This window comes from Aquarana catesbeiana, linkage group LG07, assembly GCF_042186555.1.
Source record: "Aquarana catesbeiana isolate 2022-GZ linkage group LG07, ASM4218655v1, whole genome shotgun sequence".
Taxonomy (NCBI): Eukaryota; Metazoa; Chordata; class Amphibia; order Anura; family Ranidae; genus Aquarana; species Aquarana catesbeiana.
Window position 1 is genome coordinate 33,981,597 of NC_133330.1, and position 11,164 is coordinate 33,992,760.

The window sequence follows — 11,164 nt, forward strand, 5'->3', positions numbered from 1 at the left end:
AGGAAGAAGGAGACAAGGCAGCCATGTCTGATCTCCATCTATAATGTCATCAGACGAGCCACCTTTGGCCTCCTTCACACTTGAACGTAGTAGAAATGCGGGCACAAACAAGCGTTACATGCCCCGTTTCTGCAAAAGTGTGGAAAATGCGTTTAAACACACAACGCCCTTGTGTTGCCATTTTTTTTTTTACTGGAAGCCCCAAGGCAGGTAGCAGTCATGTATTTTCCACACAACAAAATTCAAAAAAAAATTAAAAAAATGTGCAAAAAAAGCAAAATGCACTTGGCTCATATCCAAAATCTGGTACATGAGCTTCTTCAGCGCGTCTTTGGAGCGATAGGAGGCCCATTGTAATGGATGATGTCGCTCCAAAAATGCTAAAAAAAATGCTTTATGCATTGACATGCCTCCATAAACCCAGTGGGGTTCATTTACTAAAGCTGGAGAGTACAAAATCTGGTGCAGCTGTGCAAAGAAACCAATCAGCTTTCAGGCTTTTTTTTTTGTTTGCCAATGCCTAATTGATCAAACTAAAGTTGAAAGCTGATTGGCTTCCATACAGAGCTGCTCCATCCACAGGCAGCTTAATTCTTCAATTAAAAAGCACATAGATGAGTCATTTTTTTCATTGAACCAGTGGGTTGAGCGAAATAAATGACTTGATTCCCCATCCACATTGAGGGCCCTCCTGTACTGGGCCTGGGCCCCATCTGTTCAAAGGGGGGGGGGGGGGCGGATACCTGCCAAGCGATGGCTGAACTGCCTTATTTCCAACTCTTAGGGCTCCCCTTGCAGCTCTGCCAGCTTCTCCTCCTTTTTCTCCCTCCGGCTGCACTGCAGGGGGATTGGTATCTGCGGCCCCACCCCCCTGCTGTCTGAGATTCCTTGTCTGCCCCCTCCCGCAGCATTGCCAGCATCCCTCTTTTCCTATCCCACCAGCAGCTGCTAATGACATACAGGGGGATATTTCAGGATGGGGAGCTGGGAACGACGACTCATAAATATGTCCTATTTACCAGCCCCTTCGTTTCCTATTTACCAGCCCCTTCGTTTCCTATTTACCAGCCCTTTCGTTTCCTGAATGAACACAGTGAGTGATTGGTACCGATCACTCACTGTGTCCATTTATCACAATTTACAAATGAACAGGAAGCCTCAAGGTGCTTCCCATTTATTCACTGTCCAGTGCAGCCGAGGCTGCAGAGAAAGGGACTCTGATCAGCGCTGCAGGGTATAGCCAGCGGCACTGATCAAGTGGGGAAAATCCAATAGTTTGGTTGTACAGATGTCAATCGGTAGATTGACATCCGTACAACCAAAGTGCCCATACATCAAAAGTCAGACAGTGCCTGCTGGACTAGCTGAATTTTGATTAGGTTGAGGACTCATTCACACGAGGTGCGATGCGGGAACATGTGCAAAATCGAATGTTTTTCTGCATCACACAAACATGCGCTGCCCTTTTGCAGACATGTGCAGAGTCATTCATTCCTAAAGGCATCCCCATGCATGTAGCAGACACGTGTGCATTCATGCCTGCCAATGCGCTTGGTAATGCTGTACCATGCATTTTGGTGCAGCACAATGTTCTTGCGCATAGGGCAGCGTATTGAAAATAATGGGCTGCCCTAAAACACGATGCATAGGAACATTGCATAAAAGCGCACATGCTCAGATGCACCTCCTGGTGTAAGCAACCCCTAAATCCAACGCAGTTTTACTTCAGCTATTGCAGTACAGAGTAGTGGGGGCTGGTGTTCAACATTTTTGATGGGGCGCAAACAAACTGAAAATTTCAGAAAAAAAAAACATCCATTGCAGCCTCACTGTGCCCATCAAACGCAGCCACTGTGCCCATCAACTGCAGCCACTGTGCCCATCAAATGCAACCACTGTGCCCATCAAACGCAGCCACTGTGCCAACAAACGCAGCCACTGTTCCCATCAAACGCAGCCACTGTGCCATCAAACGCAGCCACTGTGTCAACAAACGCAGCCACTGTTCCCATCAAACGCAGCCATTGTGCCCATCAAACACTGCCACTGTGCCCATCAAACTGTGCCCTTTAAATGCTGCCACTGTGCCCCATCAAATGCTGCCACTGTGCCCATCAAACGCAGCCACTGTGCCCATCAAACGCAGCCACTGTGCCATCAAACGCAGCCACTGTGCCAACAAACGCAGCCACTGTTCCCATCAAACGCAGCCATTGTGCCCATCAAACACTGCCACTGTGCCCATCAAACTGTGCCCTTTAAATGCTGCCACTGTGCCCATCAAACTGTGCCCATCAAACGCTGCCACTGTGCCTATCAAACACTGCTACTGTGCCCATCAAACTGTGCCCATCAAACGCTGCCACTGTGCTTATCAAACACTGCCACTGTGCCCATCAAACTGTGCCCATCAAACGCTGCCACTGTGCACCATCAAACGCAGCCACTGTGCCTATCAAACGCAGCCACTGTGCCCATCAAACTGTGCCCATCAAACACTGCCACTGTGCCCATCAAACTGTGCCCATCAAAGGCTGTCACTGTGCCCCATCAAATGCTGCCACTGTGCCCCATCAAATGCTGCCACTGTGCCCATCAAACACTGCCACTGTGCCCATCAAACACTGCCACTGTGCCCATCAAACACTGCTACTGTGCCCATCAAACGCTGCCACTGTGCTTATCAAACACTGCCACTGTGCCCATCAAACGCTGCCACTGTGCTTATCAAACACTGCCACTGTGCCCATCAAACTGTGCCCATCAAACGCTGTCACTGTGCCCATCAAACACTGCCACTGTGCCCATCAAACTGTGCCCATCAAACGCTGCCACTGTGCCCCATCAAATGCTGCCACTGTGCCCCATCAAATGCTGCTACTGTAACAAACAAATAGTGCCACTGTGGCCTCCCCCCCCCCCGCTCGCCGTCTGCCCAGCACTTACCCTGTCTCAGTCAGGCAGCGGGTGATGGCGGCGAGCGGTGGGACCTTGCAGCGGCTCCTGTGTCCTCCATGCGTCTCCTCCCCTCCTCCCGATAGGCGTCCAATCGTCTAAGTTGGACTGAAATAAAAAAAAAGATGTATCGTTGCGCTGTGGTGGGGCAGCAGACATGTGAATACTGGGTTATAAATGGACAGCACATTGAAATAAAGTCCAAAAAAGTGTTAAAGTGAACAAATGCCAAAGTGAAAAAAGAAAAAATATATATATATAAGTCCAATCTTGAATGTAAATCAACAATAAAAAAACAATATAGTGAAAAACAGTTGTGGCTGGTGTTTTTTTTTATTTGGGGGGGGGCAAACAACCACCCCCTCCCCCTGCGGCACCTCAAAACCCCCCCCTCGCTGTCTGCTGGTCCACCGGCACTTACCCCATCTAGGTGGCGGGCACATCGGGCAGCGGCGGGGATTGAGCATCGGTGGGCACGTCGGGCAGTGGTGGGGATCGGGCAGCGGCGGGGATCAGGGCATCGGCGGACATCAGGCTGCGGCGGGCATCAAGCAGCGGCTGCTGTGCCTTCTCCTCTTCGCTTCCACCTTGCGTCTCCTCCCCTCCTCCTAGGCATCCAATAGGATTGCCTGTCCTTTCAGCCAATCGGGCGACGGGTATCAGTCCCGCTTCTTGGCCGGGAGGAGGATTAGTGTTGCAACAGCGAATAATTATTTCCACAGAAACCGGGGATGTCTGGTCACCCTATTATATAGATCGGACCAAAATGAGGGACAAATGAGGAGGAATGAGGGACAGAGGGACATTTCTCCAAATCAGGGACAATCCCTCAAAATCAGGGACCGTTGGGAGCTATGCCTAAGGTCACCATCTACTTCCTAGACTGATATGTTGGGGGGGGGGGGAGACTGAGGAAATGCTTCCTCCTGCCTGCAGCAGACTGATGACACACAAAGTCTATGATCGCTCAGTCACGGTGTGCCCTCAGCACAGAGACCTCGGACGCCCATGCTGCATTACATACTGTATGTACAAGAGGTTCATTTAGACGGGTGATTAAATGCTGCGCACTCCACCTGAATCCATGTGTCCATTTTTGGATGGTGTAAGCTAAAAAAAGAAATGTCAGCTATAAGCAGATGTGATGATGTATTATGTACTCGGCGTGTATTTTACACTGGAAGGGAGCTGTTTGGTCTATAATAATAATGTTATCACATCGTGGGAAAAGGAAAGCGACATGGTAACAGGTGTAGCATCCCAGGTGCAGCGTCTTATCTGCTGGGACGCCAAGCTCCACCCATACTTAAAATAGCGTCCTTCCAAAACTCGTCATTGTTGCCTTGCCAGCTGGAAGAAATAAATTGTGTTCATTAACCGCTTGCCAACCAGCTGCCATCATTTTACTGTGGGGGTGCCGATGCTCGTGGCCGGCGGTCGCGATGACCGCCGGCCACGAGCGATCGCGAGCACGAGAGACGGAACAGGGACGAGTGTATGTAAACACACACTTCCCTGTTCTGTTCTGAGAGGAGTGACAGATCGTGTGTTCCTATTTGCTAGGAACCACGATCTGTCACTTCCTCTAGTCAGTCCCCTCCCACTTCAGTTAGAAACACGTCAGAGGGAACACAGTTAACCCCTTGATCGCCCCCCTAGTGTTAAGCCCTTCCCTGCCAGTGACATTTTTACAGTAATCAGTGCATTTTTATAGCACTGATCGCTGTATAAATGACAACGGTCCCAAAAATGTGTCAAAAGTGTCCGATGTGTCCGCCATAATGTCACAGTCCCAAAAAAAATCGCAGATCGCCGCCATTACTAGTAAAAAAAAAATGAAATAAATAAAAATGCTATAAATCTATCCCCTATTTTGGATACGCTATAACTTTTGCGCAAAACCAATCAATATACGCTTATGTCGATTTTTTTTTTACCAAAAATATGTAGAAGAATACATATCGGCCTAAACTGAGAAAAATTAGCTTTTTAAAAAAAAAAAATGGGGATATTTATTATAGAAAAAAGTACAAAATATTGTGTTGTTTTTCATAATTGTCGCTCTTTTTTTGTTTATAGCGCAAAAAATAAAAACCGCAGAGGTAATTAAATACCACCAAAAGAAAGCTCTATTTGTGGGAAAAAAAGGACGACGTCGCACGACCGCGCAATTGTCAGTTAAAGCGACGCAGTGCCGAATTGCATAAAATGGCCTGGTCATTAAGCAGCCAAATCTTCCGGGGCTGAAGTGGTTAAAAATGTTGTATATTATTATCCGAACAATATTTATTCAGTGGCTGGTTGTAGGGACTTAGTTCACCTTTTTGTTTTTTTCTGATAAATGAACTAATTTTTTAACCACTTGCCTACCGGGCACTTTCACCCTCTTCCCGCCAAGGCCATTTTCCAGATTTCAGCGCTGTCACACTTATGCCTTGCACACACGATCGGACATTCCGACAACAAAGTCCATGGTTTATTTCTGAAGGATGTTGGCTCAAACCTGTCTTGCATACACACGGTCACACAAAGTTGGTCGGAAATTCTGAACGTCCGAACGTGGTGACGTACAACACGTACGACGAGCCGAGAAAAATGCCAGCGCTGCTCTTCTGCTTGATTCCGAGCATGCGTGGAACTTTGTGCGTCGGAATTGTGTACACACGATCGGGATTTCCGACAACGGAACCAGCTCTCAAATTTTGTGTGACGGAAATTCCGATGGAAAATGTCCGATGGAGCCCACACAGGCTCAACAAGCTCATATCAAACATTTTCCGTCGGAAAATCCTATTAGAATGACAATTGTGCGGTCATGCTACACTGTACTCAAATCAGTGGCAGCTGGTGCTCAATATTTTGGGGGGGGGGGGGGTTCAGCAAACAAACCTGCCCCCTCTCACTCGCACTAAGACTCCCTGGCCAATCGGGTCTCAGGACCCGCATCCTGATTGGCCAGGAGAAGAAGCCGGAAGACATTATCGAATATTAACTCGCTAATATCACACCACTGGCTTTTCGTGCAACCCTGACCCCCAGCCCAGACCACAGCAGCCCCCACCCCAGCCAGGAAGGCCTGGAGTTCTGGAAGCTTGGAGAGAGCCCTTTACCATCAGGCCCCACCGTTGCTCCCATCCCTCCTACCTAATTACATTCGGGAAATACTAACCACCCCCCCCCAAAGGAGGAGTAAGTGTTCCCTCCCGAATAACTGACCGGAGCTAGAGCTACCCCAATCTAGGCCAGAAGGCCAGGGACCCGACCCTCTGGGTCAGTCCCAGTGGTTCTCCATCCCCATCAGAAGGCTTCCCTTTGGGCTACGAACCGCTCCAGGTTACCTTTACACCAGCAGGTTTTGCATAGCCTCCACCATCCCTGATATCACTTCGCCGTAGATCAGGGACAGAAGCATAGCGCCACCTCCTGGCAACTGATAAGAACAGATACTACACTTGATCTTAGCCAAAAGGCCGAGAAGTGATCTGTCTGCTGTAATGTTGCAATCCCGCTAAAAAACAGCTGATTACCGCCATTACTAGTAAAAAAAAAAATTGTTTATAATAAAAAGGCCATAAGTCTATCCCCTATTTTGTAGACACTATACCTTTTGCGCAAACCAATCAATAAACGCTTATTGGGATTTTTTTTTACCAAAAAAATGTAGAATACATATTGGCCTAAACTGAGGAAGAATTTTGTTATTATTTTTTTATTTTTTTGGATATTTATTATAGCACAAAGTAAAAAATATTGGGTTTTTTCAAAATTGTCGGCTTTTTTTGTTTATAGCGCAAAAAATAAAAACCGCAGAGGTGATCAAATACCAGGCCAATTTTTGTTTGGGTACAACGTCGCACAGTCGCGCAATCGTTATTTAAAGCCATGCAGTGCCGTATCACAAAAAATCCTTCCGGGGCTGACGTGGTTAATCACCACTGGGGTTTTTTATTTTTTGCTAAATAAAAGAAAAAAGACCGAAAATTTTGAAAAAAAAAAATTTTTCTTAGTTTTTTTCAGTTAATTTTGTAAATAAGTAATTTTTCTCCTTCACTGATGTGCGCTGATGAGGTGGCACTGATAGGCTGCACTGATGGGCACTAATTAGGAGTCACTAATATGCCACACTGATGGGCACTGATAGGTGGCACTGATGGGCAGCACGGATAGGCGGCACTGATAGTTGGCACTGATGGGCAGCACAGATGGGCACTGATAGGTGGCACTGATGGGCAGCACGGATAGGTGGCACTAATGGGTGGCATCAATGGGCAGCACAGATAGGCAGCACTGATAGATGGTACTGATGGGCAGCACGGATAGGCGGCACTGATGGGCACTAATAGGCAGCACTGATGGGCAGCATGGATAGGATTCACACCGATGCATTTCTAGTGCTTTTTGCATTTTGCAGATTTGCACTATATATTGTTTTTTTTTAAAGTTGAAGCCCTAGAAAATAAATTGGTTATGTCACGCGGTATTTGCGCAGCGGTCTTTCAAACGCAGTTTTAAGGAAAAAAAAAATACACTTTTTTAAATTTTAACCACTTAAGGAGCGAGCCCATTTTTGACATTTGTTGTTTATAAGTTGAATTCCATTTTTTTTTTTGCTAAAAAATGACTTAGAACCCCTAAACATTATATAAATATATAAATATATATATATATATATATATATATATATATATATATATATATATATATATATATATATATATATATAATATAAATATATATTTTTAGCAGAGACCCTAGAGAATAAAATGGAGATTGTTGCAATACTTTATGTCACACTGTATTTGCGCAATCAATTTTTTTTTTTTTGGAAAAAATACACTTTTTTTTAAATAAAAAAAATGAAGAAAAACAGTAAAGTTAGCCCAATTTTTTCTATAATGTGAAAGATAATGTTGCGTCACTTCCTGTTTACTTTCAAGTGCAGTGGAAAGGTTTGAGGTCTTAGACCCCCCCAATCGCTCCATAAAGAGTACCTGTCACTGCCTATTACTGTCACAAGGGATGTTTACATTCCCTCTGACAGCAATAATAGTGATTAAAATAATAAATAAAGGGACAATTTAAAAATTATAATTAAAAAAGAAAAAAAAATGTATTAAGCGCCCCATCCCTCCGTGCTTCTGCGCCAAAGCGAACGCATATGTAAGTCGCTCCCGCAAATGTAAACTCACTGCAAATGTGAGGTATCGCCACAATTGTTAGAGCGAGAGCAATAATTCTAGCACTAGCCCTCCTCTGTAACTCTAAACTGGTAACCATTACATTTTTTAAAGCATCACCTATGGAGATTTTTAAGTACTGTAGTTTGTCACCACGCAATTTTAAAGCGTGACATGTTAGGTATCTATTTACTCAGCATAAAATCATATTTCACATTATAGAAAAATATTTAGGTTAACTTAATATTTTTCTTTATTATTAATTGAAGTGTATTCCCCCCCCAAAAAAATTGCGTTTGAAAGACCGCTGCCAAAATACAGTGTGTTGGCCCCTTAAGGGTTTTGGCATCCTGGGAGGAGGGGCAGGGCTTGTGACCATGTGACCTCCAGGATTGGCTATCATGGTGGTCACATGATTGGAAAAAATCGTAAGAAGCATTTGGGAGCTTTTCGTGAGCCGCCGGTCAGTGTGCTGGGAGTGCGCAGGGCGCGTGCTCTCAGCACAGCTCTATCGGCACTCATGCCCACTCATATGCAGTGCCAAGGCCAGGCCGACCAAGAGGTCAGGTTTGCGTGCAGTCAGCGCCTAGGGGGTTAAAGTATTAAAGTGTATTTTTTCCAAAAAAACATACTACACAAATACTGTGTGGGATAAAAAATTGCAGCACCCACCATTTTCTTCCTTAGGGCCTCTGCTTAAATAATATATAATGTTTGGAGGTTATAAGTACATTTCTAGCAAAAAAAATACAGATTTTAATTTGTAAGCAACAAATGTCAGAAAAAGGCCCGGCCTTCAAGGGGTTTTAATAAAACGTTCTGCTCAGTGAAGGGAAGTTTTGATTGGTTATACAATAATCAGGAAATGTTTTCTGATTGGTTGGGCTCGTTTGTTTACCAGGCAAATGCCATTGAGCTCCTAACCCTTTCACTGCCAGAAGGGTTTTGCCATTTTGTACTCACATGTTAAAATGCACATTTTAAACCAAAAGATGATTTTAAAGTTCCCCAATATGATATATTTTCTGAAAGCTGAGACCCTGGAGAATACGATGGTGTCAATGTTTTCTTTTTATCTCGCACCATATTAGTGCAGCTGTTTATCAAATGCATATTTTCCAACGCTGCCCCCCCCCCCCCCCCGGCAACCTGGACTGTGTCCGCTGTAGGCGAGCCCTCAGTTATCTTCAGTTAAGATTTGAAGATGACATGTTACACGTTATATGTCTAAATATAGACAGCCGTATACCATGTGTGTGAGTTGTGTGACCTGATGCTCAGAAATAGGGATCATTTACACCGCATGCCGTCAGTTGCATTTATAAAAACATTTAAAATGAATGTATTCCAATGAGCTGAGTTTGCACAAATATCACCCCAACTCCGTTTTGGATATTCTATTCATTTTATATTAACCACTTGACTTTTTCTGACAGTTTTGTTTAGATGTAATAATCTGTATTTTTTGCTTGTAGAACTCCCAAACATTATATATATATATATATATATATATATATATATATATATATATATATATATATATATATATGTAATTTTTTTTTAAAGCAGAGACCCTACAGAATAAATTGGTGGGTTTTGCAATTTTTTATGTCATGCGGTATTTGTGCAGCGGTTTTAAAAAAAAAAACATTTTCAATGTTAATGCAAAAAAACACAATACATAACCCAATGTGTTTGGAAAATTATAAAAGATGATGTTATAGAAAGTAAATAGATACCAAACATGTCACTCTTTAAAATTGCGCACACTCGCACAATGGCAACAAACATTAATGTTACTATCCATAGGCGATGCTTTAAAAGCCTTTACAGGTCACCACTTTAGATTTACAGAGGAGGTCTGGTGATAGAATTTTAGCCCGTGATCTGATGTTCGCAGTGATACCTCACATGTGTGGAACGATTGCTGTTTGCGTACATGCGGGACGGACATGTACCTTCGCCTTTGCATGTGAGCATGGCGGTATTTAATTTTTTTTTTTTACACTTTTGCTGTAAAAAATGTTTTCATCGCTTTTCTTGCTATCACAAGGAATGTAAACATCCTTTTCTAACAGCAATAGGTGGTGACAGGTCCTCTTTATGGAGAGATCCTAAAGTAGCAGAATATCGGTAAATGACGTTGGACAAAGAACTCTGGTATGGGAGATTTATTCCATCTTTCTGGCCAAAAAGAATGGACACTCCTGACCCGACTAGTGTCTACATGTCAAGATTGTCAGATACAGTTCATACAGTGTACATATAATTTTCAGCATATTGCGTCACAAGCAAACAGGCGGTACACTTCCGTTATACAAAACACTCTAACCTTTTAAAAATCAACCTAAATCAACCTACGCATGTTAACCCAGACAGGTTCTGCAAAACATATATATTTTTAAACCTTATGTAAAACTTTAGTTTCTCTGCAGTATGCTCTTGCACAAAAAGAGGAACCACAACCTGTCATAAGAAGTTTCAGGATGAAATACAAGAAATATGATTCTTAGCTGAAATTCTAAATCAGTCTTACTACACACATAACTATGGCCATATAAACTGACCCTCGTTGCCACTTCAATCCGATGTCTCTAAGACCCCACATTCCTCCTCTGCCCTTAAAAGCATTCAAAACACCAAGATTGGAGTTATCAAATGCTTTTGATTTTTTTTAAATGGCACCATAGCATGTGATGTCAGGTCATCGCTTCCAGGTTACCATAGTGGAATGCTGACCAAAACCGATCCAGGCTTTGTTCGGCTGTCCAGCTGGTCACTTAGGTCTCCCGATGGGACGGGAGAGCCCCGAGCACAGCAGAGGGAGGTGGGGATGTCTCCTCCTGCCGCTTGTACAAAGCAATTCAACTTGCTTGTTAGCTACTAGGAATGCTTTTACAAGAGAGCCGACCGTCGGCTCTAAAAAAAAACAGGGTGATGAGTGCAGCTGCCCATCACCCCGGTATAACTGCTTGAAGTCCAGCGACTTACCGGTAGCAAGTGGTTAAACAAAATGCAATACGGAATCCTTC

General features: G+C 44.0%; 1 pseudogene; it reads right to left on the reverse strand.

The window, feature by feature from the left end:
• Positions 1-6,302: 6,302 nt before the first annotated feature.
• LOC141103957 (U2 spliceosomal RNA) lies at positions 6,303-6,437 on the reverse strand (annotated as a pseudogene).
• Positions 6,438-11,164: the final 4,727 nt, after the last annotated feature.